Source organism: Leucopleurus acutus (assembly GCF_964270905.1).
Source record: "Leucopleurus acutus genome assembly, chromosome: 17".
In the NCBI taxonomy this organism is placed as follows: domain Eukaryota; kingdom Metazoa; phylum Chordata; class Mammalia; order Artiodactyla; family Delphinidae; genus Leucopleurus; species Leucopleurus acutus.
This window is the reverse complement of record NC_139159.1, coordinates 19,778,666-19,802,923: the sequence shown is the minus strand read 5'-3', so window position 1 is coordinate 19,802,923 and position 24,258 is coordinate 19,778,666.

Genomic DNA, 24,258 nt, shown 5'->3' with positions numbered 1-24,258 from the left:
TATCATTTAAAATAGTTTCACAAAGAGAAAAAGGTAACACTTTTCTGAAACAACTGATTAATGTCTGATTATAGTAATGAGATATAATTTGAAGCTACCACATAAAGTTTCATTAAACAACAAAAAAAAGTTATTCCAGAAAACATATACAACAAATAAATAAACAAAACCCAGTCCATTCAAAATAACAGAATGTGTTTGGCTAGATATTTTAAAAATCCAAGGACGTTTGAACGTTAGCTGTCATTGTGGTCCAGTTCACTGTTTATTTCTTTGGTATGCATCTCCTGACCTGTATATAAAATTCATAGTTTCAGAAGTGACATGTGCAAGCCTTGGACAACTGGGGAAAAGGCATATTTCCTGACCTTGTAACCATAGCAACCACTTGCTGATTGGTAGCAGGCAGGCTTTCCATCCTTTACCACTGAAGGCAAGTATGTGAGGTTGTTGGCTTTGTTTGTGACTCTGGCTTTATTTATATGCAAACAGGAATACCAGACTTGAAATCACTGTTCTCTGCTAAGCATACTATCATAGAACTGGAAAAAAAAAAGCGCCTTAATTTCATAGCTTTATAATAATGTTATAATTACAATGAAAGCAGAACACATTTTCTACTGAAGCTGTGTGTAGAAGCTGAACTTAGGATCTTGTTCTTCTTTTTGGCTTTGCACTATCAATCGTATACCCCAAAGCAGAAAAATATATGTATATATAGCAATATGCAACTTGAAGATTATTTCCACAAATTAATATAATGCTTTATTTGATGATAAGATTTATGTGTAAAGAAAAGAATAAACTTTTAAATTATGCTAATGACAAAGTCTATTTCCATAAACTACCTTACATAGTAATTAGGCAAGTATTTGTGTATTGTTTGCATCTCTTGAGACTATAAGCCATTTAGAACTCCCTTCTGGAATGAACTAACACAAACTTCTTTGGCTGCCTTTGTTTTATATGCAGGATATTTGTCTTTGGAGAGTAGAGATCTTCCTATTCATTTTCTTTTCCCCAACCTATTCCACTTTCTTCTCATAACCAGCTTCTGACCCTCCTGTGATATAAATGAAAAATGGAATTTTGTAAAATTCACTTTGGTGAATAATCTCTTCATGGGATTCAGGGGGATGAACCAGGCACACACTGAATCCACCCTAACCCTCCAGTTGGATCTCTTCTCCCATGTCAAAGTTATGTGTTGTGAAAGAGAAGTCATATGAAAATTCGTCTTAGCAAATCCTGGCTTGAGGACAGTATAATGAAAGGATACTAAGTGAGACTTGAACATTATTTTAAAATAAATATATAATATATATGTGGCATTTTCTAAAAATCAAATATTCTAATTTTATATAAGGATATTATACAGTTTGTATTTGCTAATAAACTTTGTTAGAAACCATTCACTGAAATAAATTCCATGATTTATAAAACTAACATTTTCCTAAAATGATCTATTAATTAACATGGGTACACTCACATAGTTTTTTACTAAAATGTTCTACAATTATTTCTGATGTGAGTATATTTTCACAGATACATATGAGTTTAAATCATATTATGCAATAAAATAACATTCAATAAAATATTTCTGATAAAATTAGATATTTTAGATAAAATAATAAGTGGAATGTATTATCAATAAAATATACACACAAATGATTTTTACTTATAAGCCTGGTTTTAAGTGTGAAATTTATATTTTGCCATAATATTAAAATAAACATAAACAAAAATTCAAAATAAAATTAATTTTTAAAAACCATTATGCTAGTGGTTTTATCAAAGTAGTAAATAAGTACTGACTTTGAGGCTAAAAAATGCTCTGTTACTTACATAATACATATTAAAATAAGATTTAAGAATTCACTATACGTGTTCACAGTCTCTCTGGGACCTACTTAGTAATTCTTCTATATAGAACTGTCACCCTTACTTGTTTTTTTTTTTCCTTCTTATGAAAAGGTCATTTTCTGATTTATTTGTATTTTTAAAATGTTCTTCAAAGTCACAGAATGATTTTTTTGTTTAATAAGAGATAGTGAAATTACTACTAATAATTTTATAACAAAACGCTCTAATTTTTTTATAATCTTTAACAGATGTGTATGCCTTTAAAATGTTTCCACTTTACCTTCATTTTATCATATTTCTATATGGTGTAAGAGAAAGCAATATGGTTGCCTTAACATAAACATTAAAAACATAGAGTTTTGTACTAGCTCTTGGCTAAGGCTGGGAAAGGATTTTTTATTTTTTGTACATAATGGTAGTATTCAGACATAATCTGATTTTAGTTCTTTCCCTGCCCTGATGTACTATATAAAACATTTCTTAACTCATTAATGTCAAGTATAAATTAGTTTTATATTGGAATTTTAACAGTCTAGCCTCCATGGGCAACATAAAAACTAGACCATTGTCAGGAATGATGTTAGGCTGCATGCAAATTTAAACCAGGTATCATTTATCATCAAAGAAAATACAAGATGTATTAAACTTCTGGGTATCCATACCACAGTCCCCAGTACCACAAATTATTTTGGTTCATCTATACTTTAAAAATATCAACAATTTTTGCTGAACACATGCAGAGCAATTTCAACGATCATATTTTAATGTGCTCTCTGGATTTGCCAAATCAGAGTATGACTAACAGTCAATGTTCAAATGTCTAGGATACATTTTTTCATATATATACTCTGAATATCTGAACAGGCATGTTGTATTGTATTAATATCATAATTCAAAGGGAAATTTATTAACCCTCCAGTATTCCCATCATTGCTAAAAGTTGCAAATTCTAGGTGGCAGAACCTAGACAGTAATATCAAATTTTAATAACAATTCCTCTTCTTCAGTCAGGGCTATTCTGGAGAAAAGCATAAATTGGTGTGACTGACCGTTGGTTGTTAGAGAAGCAATCTGACTTCTCCACACCCTTATTTCAGTGTATCTGCTCTGTCCCTCAGCTGTATTAATGATAGCATGAAAGGTCACATGATAAACGAATGACAAAAATATCAACACATATTATCCTGTAGCTTTGTTATCAGTGTATGACAGAGATGACAGAAAATTGTATTTTTCCCCTGAATAATTTTGTGTTACATTTTGCTGGCTAGGCAGAGTGAATTAGGGAGAAATTCCTGCCTCTCACTGTTTGTCTCCTTTTCTGACATACTTGAAGTAATAATATACATTAATAATAGGACTGTGCTCAGAGAAGGGATAAAAACTCAAGATCTGACAGTCTCCATTCTATAAACTGCTATCTTAGTTTTTTCCTAGCAAAAACAAATTTTCTTTAAAATATGCATAGAATCAAGCATTAATAATATTATTGATAGTAGGCTATGGTAGAATACAGACTCAGCAAGTGCACAGGATAATTAAAAACAAAAAACAAAATAAAACAAAAAACTAGAAAGCAACCTGAAGACTTCAAGACATTATATTTCAAAATGTACCATTTTATATTTAGAGAGAAGCATGTCTACTAATTAAATAAAGGCAATCTCAATAATGTCTGATGTATCTTGTTGGATGTGGACCCAGTAATTAAAAATTAGAAGCAGAATTTATACCTGCTGGTTTACAGACTTTCAGGGATTGTAAACCCTGGGGAGATGAGGTTTGCATTTTTTGAGAAGAGATTATAGAAATTGGTGAGGGCTTAATGTCCTGCAGAGCTAGGGTATAGTCTCCAGGGGTAGGTTAAGTCCTGTCTTGTCTGAACTACCCTTTCCTGAGTGAATGATAACATTGCCAACTAAGTCCTATGTTTCTCTTAAAAAGCATCTGTACTGAATTAGTCACAAATTCTGGAATATCAATATAATTAGTTTTGGGGGGAATTTGGGGAAAGCTATTCAATGCATGAAATTATGAAATATTTACACGGTTACATTCAACTTTAAATTTTAAACTTCAAACTTATAGAGATGAGGTATTTTGATATTATAATTACAGAATACATTTGAAAGGAAAGTATTCTTACGTTAGTAAGTATGAACCAGGCTCTGTACAAAATGTGGGTGATACAGGAGTGAATAAGACCAAGCACTTGACCTCAAGGAGCTTAAAATCTAATGAGAGAGACAAAGTAAATTGTTATTATAATGTAGTGATAAATTGTATGTCTGTGAGAGAGGATACATACTAACAAATACAATAGAAACCTTACCTGCCTAGTCCTGTCTCACAGCTTCAGAGGAAACAGATTTAAGGACACAGCAGCTGATATTCAGAGCCCAGTGATCCCCTAATATTTCAGGGGAAATGAATTTTCTCTTAAATATATCAATTTTTAATATGACAAGTTCATATTCAATTCCATTGGAAATGGATTATCTTAGAAAATGACCTAGAAAATTTCTTTGAAATAATTCTGACCTTTTGAAAACAAAATAACAACCAAAATGGGAAAAGCTAAAATGAAACCCAAAAAATAACTTAAGCTTTGGAATTCGTGTATCCTTCTAGCACTTCCTGTGTTCTAAATAGAAGCACTTATTAAAACTGGAGAAACACATGAATAAAATCCTTAGCCTTGAGGGAACAGAATCTAGGAGAATTGACAGTTATGCAAACAGATACAATTTTATAAGTCCCCCCTATTTTTTCCTAATGAACCATGCTAACATAGAAGAGTTTGATCACAAACAGGCAGGTTTGAAAGAGGTGAAATTTCCCCAGATATCGAAGGAGGAGGTAGAAGTTAGTCATTCAGAAAAAAAAGTGTGGGGTGAGGATCTGGGCAGGAAGCTACCCTACAAAGAAGGTAGGTATGAAAATGCTTATCATGTTTGGGAAAATGGTATTTAATTCTACATGCAGATATGGTACATGGGTAAAAATTAAAATAGATGAGACTAGAATAGTAGTTTATCATTTACCGTGGTTTACACTACAAATAACAGAAAAAACACCAACAGTGGCTAAAACAATTAAGAAAAAAAGTTTATTATTTGCTCAACCTGCAGTCCAGAGTTAGTTCAGGGTTTTTCTGATGTCATCAAGAACCCAAGAGCTTCCCATTATTCCCCTCCAGAATGAAAGTGTTGATATTCTTCTTTGGGCTTGTCACCTTGTGGTTAAACAGTGGCCACTGCAGCTTCAGACATTGTGTCCTTATAAAGCAGAAAGGTCAGTAAGGGAGTGAAAGTGGATCTCTTTATATACCTCTCTCTTTATCATGGAGAAAATTCCTGTCCAGGTGACTCTCACAGTTTCTTTGTTCAAAACTGAATCACATGATCACATCTATCTACAGTGGAAGAAGGAAAAGGACGTATCTGCCTCTTTCATAGAATTAAGAGGGCAAGAGATAAAAGAGTTAGAGATGGCTGTTAAGATCGCAGAAACCCACGTCTGCCCCCAGTGGGCAGATATATATATAATTGAAACTTGGAGCTATTGTTAGAGCTAGTGGACTAGAAAGAGCTACTGAACTAGAAAGAGCTATAGAATTTGTCAGCATATACATAGTCATGAAAGCCATATGAATTTATGAGAAAGCTTATAGAGCAATCTCTTAATTAGGGACAACCTATATACGTTTTGGGGGGAATTCCTGAATCATTTAAAATCTCACTTAAAATTTGGTGTGTGCTTATTTTTCGGGCTTCCCTGGTGGCGCAGTGGTTGAGAGTCCGCCTGCCGATGTAGGGGACACGGGTTCGTGCCCCGGTCCGGGAAGATCCCACATGCTGCAGAGCGGCTGGGCCCGTGAGCCACGGCCACTGAGCCTGAGCGTCCAGAGCCTGTGCTCCGCAACGGGAGAGGCCACAACAGTGAGAGGCCCACTTACCGCAAAAAAAAAAAAAAAAATTTGTGTGTGCTTATTTTTCTCTAGGAAAAAGTGTTATTGCTCATTGGAATCTCATAGATGCCTGTGAACAAAATAAGTCTGAGAAACACAAAAGACAGGTGGAAAGAAAGGAGGATGGGAAAGGGAACTGGCAGTATTTAAAGAATAGACAAAGGAAGATGAATATAGGAAGGAGAATTATAGGAAATAGGGAGATAAAGTTGAATTGCAGAAGCTCAGGGAGGAAGGAATTTCAAGAAGTTGCCACAGAGAAATAAAATGGAACTAAAAGGTTTTTTTTTTTTCCAATTTGGGAACTAAGACATCATTTTGACCTCTGAATGAACAGTTTTTCTACAATGGTGCGAGCAGAAGTCAAGATGTAGTGAGCTGAGATGTGAAAGGGAGAGGCAGAGAAGAGAGAAAGAAAAATTTAGAATCAGAATTAATGTGATTTAGACTGAAACTATAACATTGCCCAAAGCATAGTTTAATATAATTTTTATTAGTCATTTTACATAGACTAAATATTATTTATAAGGCCATTTACTCTTATGTGAAAATTATTATGTTTAATTATTTTAGAGTCCATTCTTCCTTCATTTAACATTGCCAAAGATAACTATTTACTTATGTCACACTAAACAATTACATACTTTGTTTCTCAGTTTTGTAGCCCTATGTCCACTGATAACATAAATTAAGTTTAAAAATTCAAATGACTATTTTAAATCATTGGAAGTAGATACCTCAATGCCTGTTTACCCCGTAGATGTCTCAACTATTTCTTAATTTCCCAATTGGTTAGCAATAATCACTAAAAATTATTTAGATCTTAATTATTCATTTAGAGAATACATATTTCTCTGAAAAATTATGGAGCATTTATGGACATACAGAGAGTAATTTTATGTAGAAGTTTTTTTTTTAATCCCAATCCATTTAGCAGTGTAGACAGATTGCCTTAAAGAATTTCTTTTTTTCTGATTATATCAAATTAGATCTTTTAAAATTACTAGTCCAATAATTTTCTCTACCTTTACTCTTCCTATCCATTATTTATGTAATATAATTGAGGTACATGATATCTTATAATTTACAATCTAAATTGTATTAAAGCCACAGCTAAATCATGTATTTAAATTCTTATCCAATAATACTGAATACTAATTCCTTGAGTTTTCCATGGGGATAAGAGGTTAAATTTCAATGCATGGGCAATTCATAATGACTATGCTTCAGATCTGATCTCTGAGGAATTTCTCAGTCCCTGATTGTGGTTCACACATCACTTATGGGAAATAAATGTGACTACAGACTGCCTTCTAAATATTAGGCAGTGCTAGCTTTTAAGGATACTACTTGATACACCAACATGCAAGTAATACACACACATACATATATATTTAATATTTAAGTATGTTTATGCATGTGTGTAAATGAGTGTATGTGCATTGTAGAGGAAGAACATGGTGTAATTGGAAAAGAGTTTTTAAGTTATTTGATAGAAAACCCTACAAGTTTTTTAAACTGAAGCATTATTTTTCAATAATTAGTATTAATTCAACAGTGCTAATACAGGTAATGTTAACATTTATTGTGGTTTCACCCCTGGCAGGCACTACACTGAGACATTCAAATATTATATTAGGAGTATTCAAGTTCTCCCCAACAACAGAGACCAAAGTAACAATTATTTAGTCAAAATAGATGTTTTTCTCTCTCACATGACTCACATGAGACACATGAGCAAGTGTCTTACATTCTTGATATTCAGAGTGTAGTCCTTGGGCCAGCTACATAAGCATTTTCTGGGAGCTTCTTGAAAATGCAGTGTCTCAGGTCCAACCAAGATGTTCTGAATTAAAAACAGAATTTCCACAAGATATCCAGGTGACTTGTATGCATATCAAAGTTTGAGAAGTCTAATATTCAGTAGATATCGTATCTCCATAGAGGCAGGAATCCAAGTTTCTTGTTGATTCTGTTCTCAAACCAGAGCTTACACTCTATGATCCAAGATCTGCATTCCCTGGAATCAAAAAGGGGAAGAAGAAAGAGGAGAGCACTGTATTTTCTATTGTGATAAGACCTGAAGCTTTATAATTACAACTGCAGAGTTTCATTGAATAGAATATAGTAGCACAACTACATGCAACAGCAAAGGAGGAATTGACTAGGCACCCATGTGCCTTATTAAATCTGGGCACTTATTACTAAAGCAGGAAGGACAGGATGTGATATTTGGTAAGTCATTTATAGATGGTCACTCTTACCTCTATGTTACAAGGTCACACCCAGTCTGCCTGATTCCAAAATTCATACTATTCATCACCACATTCTGCTTATTACTTATACCAGATGTAGTTTATTGATATAATCAATAGGATTATGAAACTTCCCCTATAATAACCAGAATCTAAATTTACATTAAGAGGTTTGATAATCAAACAACAGTGAAGCTATGTTAATATATTGTTAAAGAAAAATTTTTTCAACTTGAGCCATTTTTAAAACAATTACTCATTTACTATTAATTATTGTTTGCTAAAAATAACACAAACTGAAGATCATGTATGTACACTTGAAAATATGAAGCTGAAGGGGTGATGCAAGCTAATGGGGTGGACAACAGACCCAAATTTTGATCCTGGTTACTTTCTATATATGTTTTTCTGTAATAATCTTGGCCTATGGAATCTCATTTTGACATTGATAAAGTATAACTTTTCTATATCCAAAAATAAAGGGTTCTGCAGTGAAAACAAGAATACTATTCTTACTTTGTGAATTTCCATATGGAATTCTCGCTAATTCTGTTCATATGTCAAAAGACAGCCTCATATTTAACAGGCTGCTTAAAAAACACGTTCCACATTAATAGCATAGTACCATTAGTGTCTAGTGGCTCAGATTTTGCATTTCATAGAAATGTCTAAAATTAAAAATTCTTACAATTTATACTAGAGTCTGTACTGAACTGCATCATTGGTTTAAAAAACTACTGTAAATAATATCAATAAATTCAGACTAAATGAGAGAGAAAGTGTAAAAAATCAGAATTGTAATTAATTTATTTATTCATATTTGTATAAATATTATCTATCATATTTATATATCTCTGTATTTTTAATAGTCAACTATCAAATTTAACACATTAATTGATGCTGTTTGTAGTTTTAGGAACAAATGTGACAACTGTTTAAAATGAAGTTTTTTTAGGTAATTATTGGTCATTATTACATATCATTTTGCAAACAATGAGCTTGGGTTCTCATAAATTAATGTGAATTGCCATGATACATTTGTTTTTAGTAGTGGCCTTGCTTTATACACTATCTAATTTACATCAGGAATATGGAAGCTTGTATGTTAATAACAAAAACAAAACAAAACAAAAATCCTAAACTATACACTTCTGTAAAGAACTTTAATGTAATTCGGATGTTAATAGTTTTTCACTCACGTTTATAAGCCTGATATACCTGACACATACGTAGGTATAAATGGACCCGTAAATGTTCAAAAACATCAGAAAAGAGAGGGTAGAGAATGTCATCATATATAATCTCTTCATATCTGTATTGTCAGATTTGGAGATTGCTAGGATATTTATGAGGTGAGGCAAAATTTAAAACAAAAGGCGGTAACGTGTATTGCTTAAACTAACATACACTTATTATCATGAAGCACAGTATTTGTTCAAATTATGGCATAATTAACTTTTCAAAAATTATTTCATGACCTGAAATAATGATAAGATACTGGTATGATAAAATAAATAGTAATATAAATGAACATTTATTGGGCATTTACCTTGTTCTCAGCATCATGCTAAGCTTGTTACATTAATGTTGAAGTTAATTTTCTATAGTAGAAACAAGAAGAAAACTAGTAAGTTTAACTGAATTGCCAGTGGTTGCACCCCTAAGAGTGAGGGATTGACTGACACAGAGGCCTGGTCTTTGATTCTTAGCAATAACATTGTGGTAGTCAGGAATTTTCCAGTGGCAAATGATAGGAACTCAATTCAAACATAGCTAATCAAATTAAAAAGTGAGATTTAAGGATTTACAGAACTAGGAAAGACAGGGTGCGATTCAGAGACTCATCGACCATCCTCAAGATGTTGTTTTTTTTTTTTTTCCTTTGTCCTCCTCTCAGTATTTCACTCTAAGTGTTGGCAGACTGAACTTTTTTCCATGGGACCGTGAAGCCCACAGAAAATCCAAGTTTATATCAGCTGACAAGGCAAGAATTTCCTTCCCTAGAGTCATATTCTAAGAAGACTTTAAAATATACTCTAGGAAATATACCAGGAGAATTTTTAATTTGCTACCTTAACCCTCTGTCCACTCTTAGGCCAAAGGGGCAGGATTTTTCCTAATAGAGTCATGTGGAGGGAGAAAGGGATAATTACACCTCTTAAAAAAAGGGGTAAAGTTCCGTGGACAGGAGGAAGAGGATTAAAAAAGTAAGAGTCCAATTTTGTAAGATACGCATTTTTAAATGCACATTTTTTTAATTTGAGAAAATGAACAAGAAATAATAATATCTTAGAGAGGTATGATAAATTTGTTTTATTATATTTGTATTTCTCATATTTTAAAAATTGTCTTCGACAAAAGTGTTATTTCTATACCTAAAAGGAAAAGTTAATAAAAGAATAATATAAAAAGAAGCTTATTAACCATTAGTATTAATACTACTCTTTAGTGATTAATATTTATGAAATGTTACCTTTTATTTTATGGTCATTGTATGAATATAAAATCAATGACTACATCAAATAACAGTAACTATTTTCTTAGATATTATTTTATAACAATTTGGAGATTGTGAGATATTTCACATCAATTTCTGTTTCACTTTTTAACATCTTTATGGGAGTATAATTGCTTTACAATGTTCTGTTAGTTTCTGCTGTATAACAAAGTGAATCAGCTATATGTATACATGTATCCCTATATGCCCTCCCTCTTACATCTCCCCCCTGCCCTCCCTATCCCACCCCTCTGGGTGGTCACAAAGCACTGAGCTGATCTCCCTGTGCTATGTGGCTGCTTCCCACTAGCTATCTATTTTATATTTGGTAGGTATATATGTCTATGCCATTCTCTCACTTCATCCCAGCTTACCCTTCCCCCGCGCTGTGTCCTCAAGGCCATTATCTATGTCTGCATCTTTATTCCTGTCCTGCCCCTAGGTACTTCAGAACCATTTTTTTATTTTAGATTCCATATATATGTGTTAGCATAGAGTATTTGTTTTTCTCTTTCTGACTTACTTCACTCTGTATGACAGTCTCTAGGACTATCCACCTCACCACCAATAACTCAATTTTGCTTCATTTTATGGCTAAGTAATATTCCATTGTATATATGTGCCACATCTTCTTTATCCATTCATCTGTCGATGGACACTTAGGTTGCTTCCATGTCCTGGCTGTTGTAAATAGAGCTGCAATGAACATTGTGGTACATGACTCTTTTTGAATTATGGTTTTCTCAGGGTATATGCCCAGTAGTGGGATTCCTGGGTCTTATGATAGTCCTATTTTTAGTTTTTTAAGGAACCTCCACACTGTTCTCCATAGTGGCTGTATCAGTTACATTCCCACCAACAGTGCAAGAGGGTTTCCTTTTCTCCACACCCTCTCCAGCATTTATTGTTTGTAGATTTTTTGATGATGGCCATTTTAACTGGTGTGAGGTGAAACTTCATTGTAGTTTTGACTTGCATTTCTCTAATGATTAGTAATGTTGAGTGTCCTTTTATGTGTTTGTTGACAATCTGTATATCTTCTTGGAGAAATGTCTATTTAGGTCTTCTGCCCATTTGGAGATTGGGTTGTTTTTTTTTTGATATTGAGTTGCATGAGCTGCTTGTAAATTTTGGAGATTAATCCTTTGTCAGTTGCTTCATTTGCAAATATTTTCTCCCAATCTGAGGGTTGTCTTTTGTCTTGTTTATGGTTTCCTTTTCTGTGCAAAAGCTTTTAAGTTTCATTAGGTCCCATTTGTTTATTTTAGTTTTTATTTCCATTTCTCTAAGAGGTGGGTCAAAAAGGATCTTGCTGTGATTTGTGTTATAGAGTGTTCTGCCTATGTTTTCCTCTAAGAGTTTTACAGTGTGTGTCCTTATATTTAGTTCATTAATCCATTTTGAGTTTATTTTTGTGTATGGTGTTAGGGAGTGTTCTAATTTCATTCTTTTACATATACCTGCCCAGTTTCCCAGCACCACTTATTGAAGAGGCTCTCTTTTCTCCATTATATATTCTTGCCTCCTTTATCAAACATAAGGTGACCATATGTGCATGGCTTTATCGCTGAGCTTTCTATCCTGTTCCATTGATCTATATTTCTCTTTTTGTGCAAGTACCATACTGTCTTGAATACTGTAGCTTTGTAGTATAGCCTGAAGTCAGGGAGCCTGATTCCTCCAGCTCTGTATTTCTTTCTCAAGATTTCTTTGACTATTCGGGGTCTTATGTGTTTCCATACAAATTGTGAAATTTTTTGTTCTAGTTCTGTGAATAATGCCATTGGTAGTTTGATAGGGATTGCATTGAATCTGTAGATTGCTTTGGGTAGTATAGTCATTTTCACAATGTTGATTCTTCCAATCGAAGAACATGGTATATCTCTCCATCTGTTTCTAGCGTCTTTATTTTCTTTCATCAGTGCCTTACAGTTTTCAGCATACAGGGCTTTTGTCTCCTCAGGTAGGTTTATTCCTAGGTATTTTATTATTTTTGTTGCAGTGGTAAATGGGAGTGTTTCCTTATATTCTCTTTCATAATTTTCATCATTAGTGTATAGGAATGCAAGAGATTTCTGTGCATTAATTTTGTATCCTGCTACTTTACCAAATGCATTGATTAGCTCTAGTATTTTTCTGGTAGCATCTTTAGGATTCTCTAAGTATAGTATCATGTCATCTGCAAACAGTGACAACTTTACTTCTTCTTTTCCGATTTGGATTCCTTTTATTTCTTTTTCTTCTCTGATTGATGTGGCTAAAACTTCCAAAACTATGTTGAGTAATAGTGGTGAGAGTGAGCAACCTTGTCCTGTTCCTGATCTTAAGGGAAATTATTTTAGTTTTTCACCATTGAGAATGGTGTTGGCTGTGGGTTTGTCATATATGGCCTTTATGATGTTGAGTTAAGTTCCTCTATGCCTACTTTCTGGAGAGTTTTTATCATGAATGGGTGTTGAATTTTGTCAAAAGCTTTTTCTGCATCTATTGGGTTAATCATATGGTTTTTGTCCTTGAATTTGTTAGTATGGTGTATGACATTGACTGATTTGTGTATATTGAAGAATCCTTGTGTATTTGTGTATATTGAAGAATCCGTGCATTACTAAACATATTGTTTAGAATCTTTGCATTACTGGGATAAACCCCACTTAATCATGGTGTATGATCCTTTTAATGTGCTGTTGGAATCTGTTTGCTAGTATTTTGTTGAGGACTTTTGCATCTATGTTCATCAGTGATATTGGCCTGTAGTTTTTTTTTGTGACGTCTTTGTCTGGTTTTGGTATCAGGGTGATGGTGGCCTCGTAGAATGAATTTGGGAGTGTCCCTCCCTCTGCTCTATTTTGGAAGAGTTTGAGAAGGATAGGTGTTATCTCTTTTCTAAATATTTGATAGAATTCTCCTGGGAAGCCATCCTCTCCTGGGCTTTTGTCTGTTGGAAGATTTTTAATCACTTTCAATTTCAGTGCTTATGATTGGTCTGTTTATATTTTCTATTTCATCCTTGTTCAGCCACGGAAGGTTGTGGTTTCCTAAGAATGTGACCATTTCTTCCAGGTTGTCCATTTTATTGGCATATAGTTGCTTGTAGTAATCACTCATGATCCTTTGTATTTCTGCAGAGTCATTTGTTACTTCTGCTTTTTCATTTTTAATTCTATAGATTTGAGTCTTCTCCATTTTTTCCTTGATGAGCCTGGCTAATGGTTTATCAATTTTGTTTATCTTCTCAAAGAACCAGCTTTTAGTTTTATTGATCTTTGCTATTGCTTTCTTCATTTCTTTTTCATTTATTTCTGATCTGATCTGTATGATTTCTTTCCTTCTGCTGACTTTGGGGTTTATTTGTTCTTCTTTCTCTAATTGCTTTAGGTGTAAGTTTAGGTGGTTTATTTGAGATGTTTCTTGTTTTGAGGTAAGATTGTATTGCTATAAACTTCCCTCTTAGAGCAGGTTGTGCTGCATCCCATAGGTTTTGGGTCATCGTGTTTTCATTGTTATTTGTTTCTAGGTCTTTTTTGATTTCTTCTTTGATTTCTTTAGTGATCTCTTGGTTATTTAGTTGTGTATTGTTTAGTCTCCATGTGTTTGTATTTTTTCCTGTAATTGATATCTAGTCTCATAGCATTGTGGTCAGAAAAGACACTTGATATGATTTCAATTTTCTTAAATTTACCAAGGTTTGATTTGTGACCAAAGGTGTAATCTATCCTGGAAAATGTTCAATGAGCACTTGAGAAGAAAGTGTATTCTGTTGGTTTTGGATAGAATGTCCTATAAATATCAATTAGTCCATGTTGTTTAATGTATCATTTAAAGCTTGTGTTTCCTTATTTATTTTGGTTTTGGATGATTTGTCCATTGGGGAAAGTGGGGTTTTAAGGTTCCGTACTATTATTGTGTTACTGTCGATTTCCCCTTTAATGGCTGTTAGCATTTGCCCTATGTATTGAGGTGGTCCTAGGTTGGGTGCATGAACACTTGTTATATCTTCTTCTTGGACTGATCTCTTGATTATTATGTAGGGTCCTTCTTTGTCTCTTGTAATAGTGTTTATTTTAAAGTCTATTTTGTCTGATATGAGAATTGCTATTCCAGCTTTCTTTTGATTTCCATTTGCATGGAATATCTTTTTCCATCTCCCAGCTTTCAATCTGTATGTATTCCTAGCTCTGAAGTGGGTCTCTTGTAGACTGCATATATATGGGTCTTGCTTTTGTATCCATTTACATTTAAGGTAATTATCAACATGTATGTTCCTATTACCATTTTCTTAATTATTTTGGGTTTGTGATTAGAGGTCTTTTCCTTCTCTTGTGTTTCCAGCTTAGAGAATTTCCTTTAGCATTTGTTGTACAGCTGGTTTGGTGGTGCTGAATTCTTTAAGCTTTTTCTTGTCTGTAAAGGTTTTAATTTCTCCGTTGAATCTGAATGAGATCCTTGCTGGGTAGAGTAATCTTGGTTGTAGGTTTTTCCCTTTCTTCACTTTAAGTATGTCCTGCCACTCTCTTCTGGCTTGCAGACTTTCTGCTGAAAGATCAGCTGTTAACCTTATGGGGATTCCCTTGTATATTATTTGTTGCTTTTCCCTTGCTGCTCTTAATATTTTTTCTTTGTATTTAATTTTTGATAGTTTGATTATTATGTGTCTTGGCTTGTTTCTCCTTGGATTTATCCTGTGTGGGACTCTGTGTGCTTCCTGGAGTTGATTGACTCTTTCCTTTCCCATATTAGGGAAATTTTCAACTATAATCTCTTCAACATTTTCTCAGTCCTTTTCTTTTCTCTTCTTCTTCTGGGACCCCTATAAATCAAATGTTGGTGTGTTTAATGTTGACCCAGATGTCTCTGAGACTATCCTCAATTCTTTTCATTCTTTTTTCTTTATTCTGCTCTGCAGTAGTTATTTCCACTATTTTATCTTCCAGATCACTTATCCATTCTTCTGCCTCAGTTATTCTGCTATTGATTCCTTCTAGAGAATTTTAAATTTCATTTATTGTGTTGTTCTTCATTGTTTGCTCTTTAGTTCTTCTAGTTCCTTGTTAAACGTTTCTCATATTTTCCCCATTCTATTTCCAAGATTTAGTATCATCTTTACTATCATTACTCGGAATTTTTTTTTTCAGGTAGACTGCCTATTCCTTCTTCTATTTTTGGTCTGCTGGGTTTTTACTTTGCTCTTTCATCTGCTGTGTATTTCTCTGTCTTCTCATTTTGCTTAACTTACTGTGTTTGGGGTCTACTTTTCACAGGTTGCAGATTCATAGTTCCCATTGTTTTTGGTGTCTGCCCCCAGTGGGTAAGGTGGGTTCAGTGGGTTGTGTAGGCTTCCTGGTGGAGGGGACTCATGCCTCTGTTCTGGTGGATGAGGCTGCATCTTGTCTTTCTGGTGGGCAGCTCCATGTCCAGTGGTGTTTCTTGGGGTGTCTGTGAACTTATTATGATTGTAGGCAGCCTCTCTGTTAATGGATGGGGCTGTGTTCCTGTCTTGCTAGTTGTTTGGCAAAGGGTGTCTAGCACTGTAGCTTGCTGGTCATTGAGTGGAGCTGGGTCTTACCATTGAGATGGAGATCTCTGGGAGAGCTTTTGCCATTTGCCATTATGTGGGGCTGAGAGATCTCTGGTGGACTAATGTCCTGAACTTGGCTCTCCCACCTCAGAGGCCTAGGCCTGACACCCGGTCTGAGCACCAAGATCCTGTGAGCCATTTGGCTGCTAGTGTTGGAGGGTCTCCTGCAGAAGTGGGAGGTAGTTGTTGCTCACCACAGGGAAAAAGACACTGGGAACAGAAGTTCTGCGAAGTACTCCTTAGCACAAGCTCTCCCAGAGTCCGCCATTAGCCCCACTACATGTCAATTTCTGATCTTCTATTATAAGCTTTGCTCTCTACATTTATAAGAACTAAATATAGTTAATATTCAGGTACTTTATGTTTTAATTCAATTGACTCATGTGTTCAGATAACTTGTAACTAAGATTTTATTTATGTGTGATTTAATGAAAGTCTACTTTCCTATATGTTTCATGTTTGTCCTGTTATTTATTCTGTTATTGCCTCCTTTCCTGACTTTTTTTTAGTAGCTTATTACATCTTTTCTTCTGGATTTTTAGCTATACCTCTTTGTTATACTGTTTTAGTGAATTAAAATATACTAACATATCACAGTCTATGTAGAATTAATATTTTGTTAAGTAACACGTAATCTATAAAACTTATAAGAGTTTAGGTCTATTTCCTCTATCTTTTCTCAATTTTCTTCCACATGTTATAAGCCTCACAATGCATTAATTTTTGCACTATTAACAGTCAGTTGAGTTTTTTATTTTAGCTTCCTGAGCTGCATCTTTTCTTTTTTATTATTTTGAGTTTTTGAATTTTATTTTAGTTATATTTTACACAGCAGATTTTTAATAGTTATCTATTTTATACATATTAGTGTATGTAACAATCAAGTTTTAAGAAATATATTTTTAAAAGAAAAATTGTCTTTTACATCTACCTACATATTTTTAATTTTTAATGATACTATTTCCTTCATCTCATTCTGAATTACTATCTGTTACCATTCTCCTTCAGCCTGAAGAACTTCCTTTAGTCTTTCTTATATTGCACATATACTTCTAATAATTTTAATCCATAATTTGTTAGATTTTTAATATATTTGTAATACTTATTTATAAAAATTTTATTGTATTTATAATACGCAAAATTTTAATATATTTACAATATTTTATCTGCAAGTTTTTAAAATATTTATAATACTTATTTTAAAATGTTTGTCTGGTAATGCCAATATCTGATCTCCTGGGGGGTGCTTCTAGTAACTGTTTTCATTATTTCTTGAATGATCTTGGTTATTCAATCTTAAATAATCTTAATTTTTAAATAATAATCTTAAATATGTGGGTTTTGTATTGCTGGTCATTCTAATAACTAGCAAAATTTAATTATATATTATGGGTGACAATACATTGTAGAGACTGTGGATTCTATGTCTTTCCTGTGAAGAGTGTTAAGATTTTCCTCAGTAGTCAATTAAATTACTGGGTATCTTCTTGACAGCTAGGGCAGGTCGATTTTGGCATTGTCCTTAGCCAAGAGGAATAGCTCTTAGTCCTGGACTTGATATTTATTCCTCTGACATGGTCATTCAGGAGTTTAATGGAAAGTCTAAGGTTTTGACCAAGTTACTAACATGGAAGGACTTGCACTTCAAACTTCGGAAAAGCCTGAACGAACTTTTTGGCCAGGCCAATATTTCTACAGCAGATTGAATTTGCTGAAATTTCTATTCTGCTCATTTTCTCTTCTAGCTATTGTTTTTTTGTTGCTGTGCTTGTGCAGTTTAGGAGTCAATTAAATATTAATCCATATGTACATTTTTAGGATTCTTTTTCTGTGGCTACTTTTCTTGGATTTTATGACTCTATTTCCAGCAACTCCAATTTTCAAATTCTGATTCCTCAGCAGAGTAAGGCTGCCACTTTCTGTTTTAGCTCGATGCATGACCAAAGTTGTGAGAGACGAGAATGCCTTTAGGGGAAAAGATAGTTAAATGTGAATTTCCCCTAAAGCTCTTATTTCCTTTAAACAATTGTTCATCTCCAGTTTCTGCATGACTTCAAAAAGTTATTGGATAAATTTGAGCCAGGGTTAATATTTTTTTATTGGAAGGAACATTAGTCCAATGGGTGCTACTGTGCCACTACTGGAAACAGAATATATGTTTCCTTTTTCAAATACTGTTATCCTCTAGCAAATTCACCAGTGGGTTACTTCAAACATTGTTGCTAGAATTACTTTTTATGCTGAGATGAAGAGTTTAAGGAAAATAAAAACTTGTGTTTTTTTATGTTAATTTTCATGGTAGATTGAAATAGAATGTTAATGGATTTTTCTACTCTTTATCTAAGAATACCTTTACTATATCAGAGACATATGAGAAAAAGTACTGTAAATAATTGTCAGATATTTAATTAAGATGCTACTGTTTATTTGTATAGAATTATTTACTGCTGGAATAGCTTATTCGGTATATTTCTTCAGGATTTCATTTCCAATCAATTTATTAACATTGTCTGAGCCTATAGATGAAACATATGGTATAGTAAAATGTATATGACCCTTGGAGTCAGATTTACATAAAATTTAATCTCAAACTTACCTTTATAAGCTCAATGACACTAAATATTTTTAACCAACCTGAGATTTGGTTTTCTTATCTATAAGTATAGAGATAATATCTACTTTATATTAAATAATATTAATCTAAATGAGCTTTGTTAATATAAATGGATATTGACTTAATCATAATTATCATTTCTGTACCTTGATATACACATATATTCACAGTTGTGGTCAACTGATGTTGCCAAAGGTGCCAAGACAATACATTGGAGAAAGCCACAAATGGCACAGTGACTAGATCTCTACGTGTAAAAAATGAATTTACATCCTTACCTCACAAAACACACAAAAATGAATTAATGGCTTGTACACCTAAATGTGAGCTCAAAAAACTACAAAATTCCTAGAAGAAAACACTGGAGTAAAGTTTTATGATAGTGGGTCAGGCAATGGCTTACTAGATGCAACACCAAAAGTGCAAACAATGACCACAAAATTTTAAAACATTCATTTGGCAAATGATACCGTCAAGAAAATAAAACACAATTCATAGAATGGGAGAAAATATTTGACACTCATTTATCTGACAAGGGACTTCTTTCCATTATATATTAAAAAAGTCTTTCAACTCTACAATAAAATGACAGATAACCCAATTAAAGGACGAACAAAAGATTTGAAATCACATTTTTCAAAAGAAGGTATACAAATGACCAATAAACACATGAACAGATGTTTAATAACATTAGCTATTAAGAAATGCAAATCAAAACTACAGTGACATACCAGTTAACGCACACTAAGATAGATAAAGTCAAGGAGACAGACAATAACATGTGTTGACAAAGTTGTGGAAAAATTATAACCCTCATACATTATTGGTAGGACAATAAAACGGTGCTGCTGCTTTGGAAAACAATTTGGCAGCTCTTCAAATCTTAAATATAGAGTTACCATGAGACCAGCAATTCTACTTCTAGGAATCAATATACACCCAAAAGAAATGAAAACACATGTCCATGCAAAAACGTGTACGTAAATGTTCATAGAAGCATTATTTATAATAGCCAAAATGTAGAAATAGCCCACCTGTCCCTCAACTGGTGAACAGATGAACAATATGTTTATTGATATTGATACAGTGGAATATAATTCAATAATAAAAAGAATGAAGTACTGATACATACTATAGCATAGATGAACCTTGAAGGCACTGTGCTAAGTGACAGAAGACAGTCACAAAAATATATATATTGCATGATTCCACTTATGTAAAATATTCAAAACTGGAAAATCCATAGAGTGAGAAAAAAGATTAATGGTTGCCTAGACCTTGGGGACAGACAGGGTGGGGGGATGGGAAACTGGGAAGAGTAGGAATGGAAAAGAAAATGGGAGTGTATATGGAGTTTTTTGGGGGTAAAGAAAATCTTCTAAAATTAGATTGTGGGAAAAGTTGCACGAGTCTGTGAATATGCTAAAAGCCACTGAATTGTATACTTAAAATGGGTGGATTTTAATGTATGTGAAATATATCTCAATAAAGTTGTAAAGAAAAACTTACAAGCCAAGCCTAGTTGCTCCTAGTTGCTCCAATGCTAGTTGCTCCTTAGACTTTAATATGTTTGACAGTAATATAGCCTAAGTTTTTTTACTTGTTTGTTTTAATGTTGACAAGATGTTTTATTACCTAAAAATAATTTCTAATCCAAATGAAGCATAAACTTTACCATCTCTATCAAACCTGCATCTGATTTTATGTTTTATATCCTTCTTGTTTCTGTCCATAAAAAAGTTTAATTTAATTGTAATCATGGATTAGAACATCTCTTGAATTTTGTCTTCATTTCTTTATAAAGGATAATGACATTTTGGCTTTGTGACTAATTCGAGTATCTTTCAAGTACAAATCATTATTACTATTTGTGTATGCATATATTCAATAATGATTCCTCTCAAATAAAATTTTTGTCAAAAGTACTTGGACAAAACCATGTAATATAGAATGCTGAAATGATTTAAAAACAAAAACAAAATGTAAAAACTACCATCTTGAAAAGATGAGTGTGGCAAGAGGGTAAAGCAGAACCAGAAAAAAAAAAAAGATAAAAGAACCATTTCCACCTCTTCCTGACTGCCTTCCTTTTGGTGGAGATGAGCAAAGTTAGGCTGGACTTAGATGCCCTGTGCTATATAGGATTCTTCTTATACCTGAAATCACAAAATTATTCACAGAGCGCAAGACTGCTTTGCTCTGAGAACATTTCAATGCTAATATATTTCAGTATATTTTCAACTATTAAATCATAACCATAAGAGTTTTGAATGTAAATTAGTGATATACTATCTGACACCATTAACAATGTTTCTTCATTTGAATTGTCACAAAACTCTCTAAAAATATTTAATTAGATTAAAATAATTTTTAAAAGAACTATTAAAAACTCCAGCTAGTAACATTTTTTCTATATAGCTTTAACATATTGGGAACTAAGTAACTATATATCAAATGAATTTATCTAACCTGGATTATGAAAATGGAGAATTTAAAGATTCTGTGTGGATGAAGAATTGAATTTAACTATCAAGGTAAATTCTAAAAAATAAAATTGCTTTTTATAGATAAAAGGTCATATTTAATCCATAAAATATAAAAATTAAAAATAAATTTATGTTTTTTTAAAGTGAGATTTGTAGTTATAAAATACTGAATTTAAGGCATATTTTCTAAAGTAGATATAAACTGTGCACCACTATCTGAGATCAATATACGACCTTCCTTTCCTCCATGCATAATAATAATAATATGTGAAATACACTTTAGACATTCACTGAACATCAGATGTGTTTTGGTATTTCAGGGTAGGATAGAAATCAGCTATTTGTAAGAAGTAAACGTTCATTAATTAATGGATGAACAATCTTCCTAAATCCAGGTGCAAAGTTTTCATGAACCCATCTCCTAGAAAAACCCATAAAGGATTACTTTCTATAAAATGTCTCAAATTATTAAAATGCTAACAAAGCCTCATATATCGTACATTGATGATTATCTTTCCTCAGCATACATAATCCTGGAAATAATAGAGTTTACCTTTCTATATAAGCATGATTCTTCATGAAACAGCTTGACAGTGATTTCCAATTTTGGAGTTATACACTACAATTTATAATCCAAATTTGTATTTTTTCTTCTACATTATATTTTTTATTGTCAACATTTTAGTATTTTGATTGCTCACACATAATCACATTTATTATTTTACATGGAAATCATATTGTTCACCTAATTGTTTTAATCTTCTTGTAATATCCAAGTCTCTGCAGACAATCTTATAAACAATTCTGGACCTTCTAGGCACCCAATCCTCACATTGGGTGACACTGGTGGGAACAAATGGCAGATGAATTTAAGCCATATTATCAAAAGCCCTGCATTTCTTCCTTAAGGACAATAGTGACACACTGTATAGAATTACATAATTCTGACAGTTAATTCTACAGTTTGGAGTTACTTTTCCCAAGTATAATAATATGGGGTGTACAGTTAGGCATAGTAAGAATCAATGATTTACATGGTTAGTCAACTCTCAGCCAGGATCTAATTCCCCACAATCTAGCTCCCAAGAGCCACTTCTAGCCAAATTCTCCCATTGATTTATGTTTTGTGTTCTTGTAGTAGATAGAGAATGGAAGACATATACCATTTGATACGGGCATAGATCCATGCTTTAGCCACTCTCTATTACCAAACAAAGAATTTTGTTAGTGCTATTCTCATTGCAAAGGGATTTCTGGGGAACTGGCCTGCCAAGCAATTCTAATTTGAAATCCAGATGGATGTGTTCTCGTTTCTTCAGAAACTTGTATGTTTAACCTCAAAAATTTATTACCGAAACCCAGAAGATTTATGATATAAGGGTCTCCTTTTCTTTCCCTTCTCTCAATTCTCATGGTTTCCTCCCATATAGTTTCTTTACCTCCTTATCCTACCAAGGCCAAGAAACAATGTGAGCTGACTCCAAAAAGTACTCGGAGATGCCACCCTGCTCCCAGTATCTACCATTTTTTACACCTTTGAAATAAACTTTCTTGGAAAACAGTATGCAGGCAGCCAAGACAAATCATGAATGTTTCATATAATAATTTAATTTTTTCCTCATTGTCTTTTGTAGACCAATTTATTTTTCTCAAACTAAAAATCATCTTTACCTATCCATATTCTATACTTGTTTCTGGGGGGGTTTCCACCCATTTCAAGAGCCCATTGTAAACATGTAAAAGAAATATCAAAAAACCATTACAAACACCTAAAAAATATTTTTAAGCCTTTGCTTTTATTATTTCAAAAATCTCTTAAATCTAGCATTGAAAGAGATTTTTATCAAAATTGTAAAAATATTTTAAAATAAGGAAAAACAAACCCTTCAATTTTAAACTACAGAGTGCAACTTTGGATACAAGTATCATTTCTAAAATTCGAATGACACTTTTCAAACTCCAGACAACGAGAGGGTCCACAGCCGGTTAGAGACATACCAGTATCCTGAAAAAACAAACATAGACTGTCTTACCCATAATTTTGCAGTGAGAAACATAAAATGAAAAGTTCTTTTTAAAATTTCAGTATAAAGGTAAGTTTTAAATTTTATATATTTGCATTCATTTAGAATTTATGGAGACTTCCCTGGTGGCACAGTGGTTAAGAATCCGCTTGCTAATGCAGGGGACACGGGTTCAATCCCTGGCCCAGGAAGATCTCACATGCCGCAGAACAACTAAGCCCGTGCACCACAACTGTGGAAGCCCACACACCTAGAGCCTGTGCTCTGCAAGAAGAGAAGCCACCCCAATTAGAAGCCCCTGCACCGTAAGGAAGAATAGCCCCCATTCACTGCAACTAGAGAAAGCCTGCACACAGCAAAGAAGGCACAATGCAGCCCAAAATAAATAAATCAACAAATCTATTTTTAAAAAAGGAATTTATGTATAAGGTGGTGTGCAGTGTGTACTTGGATCCTCTAAAAGTTTTAACGTAGTACCAGAAGATAGAAAGACGAGCTCGTGGTAAATGAACCTTACAAAGGTTCCTTTCATATTTATCAAAACAGTATTTGCTAAGCACCAACTAAATGCAAGATACTAATGACATAGCAAAGAATAAAGCACCTATGTTTCAAGGGACTCACCTCCTGTAAACACTGCAAAAGTTCTGAGAACTTGGAAATGCTGTCGCTATTCTGACTTTCCTTACCTGTGTCCAGCTCCACTGAACTTGAAATTTCCCTAATACACATGTTACAGTGAGGGAGTTAAGAGTGGATCTGCATGACCAAGTAAAATTTCAGCAGTGCCATTTATCACGCCTCTAAGCATGCATAACTCAGAATATTCCAAAGAGATTGCTGTTGTAAGTGATGGACTCAGAATTCAACCCCAAAACTCAGCTCCTAACAATATAGTTTCAACAATCATTGACTTTTCCCACTCATTGTGAGACATTTCAGCAGGCTTCTATAACCCTATATGTTCTTGCTTG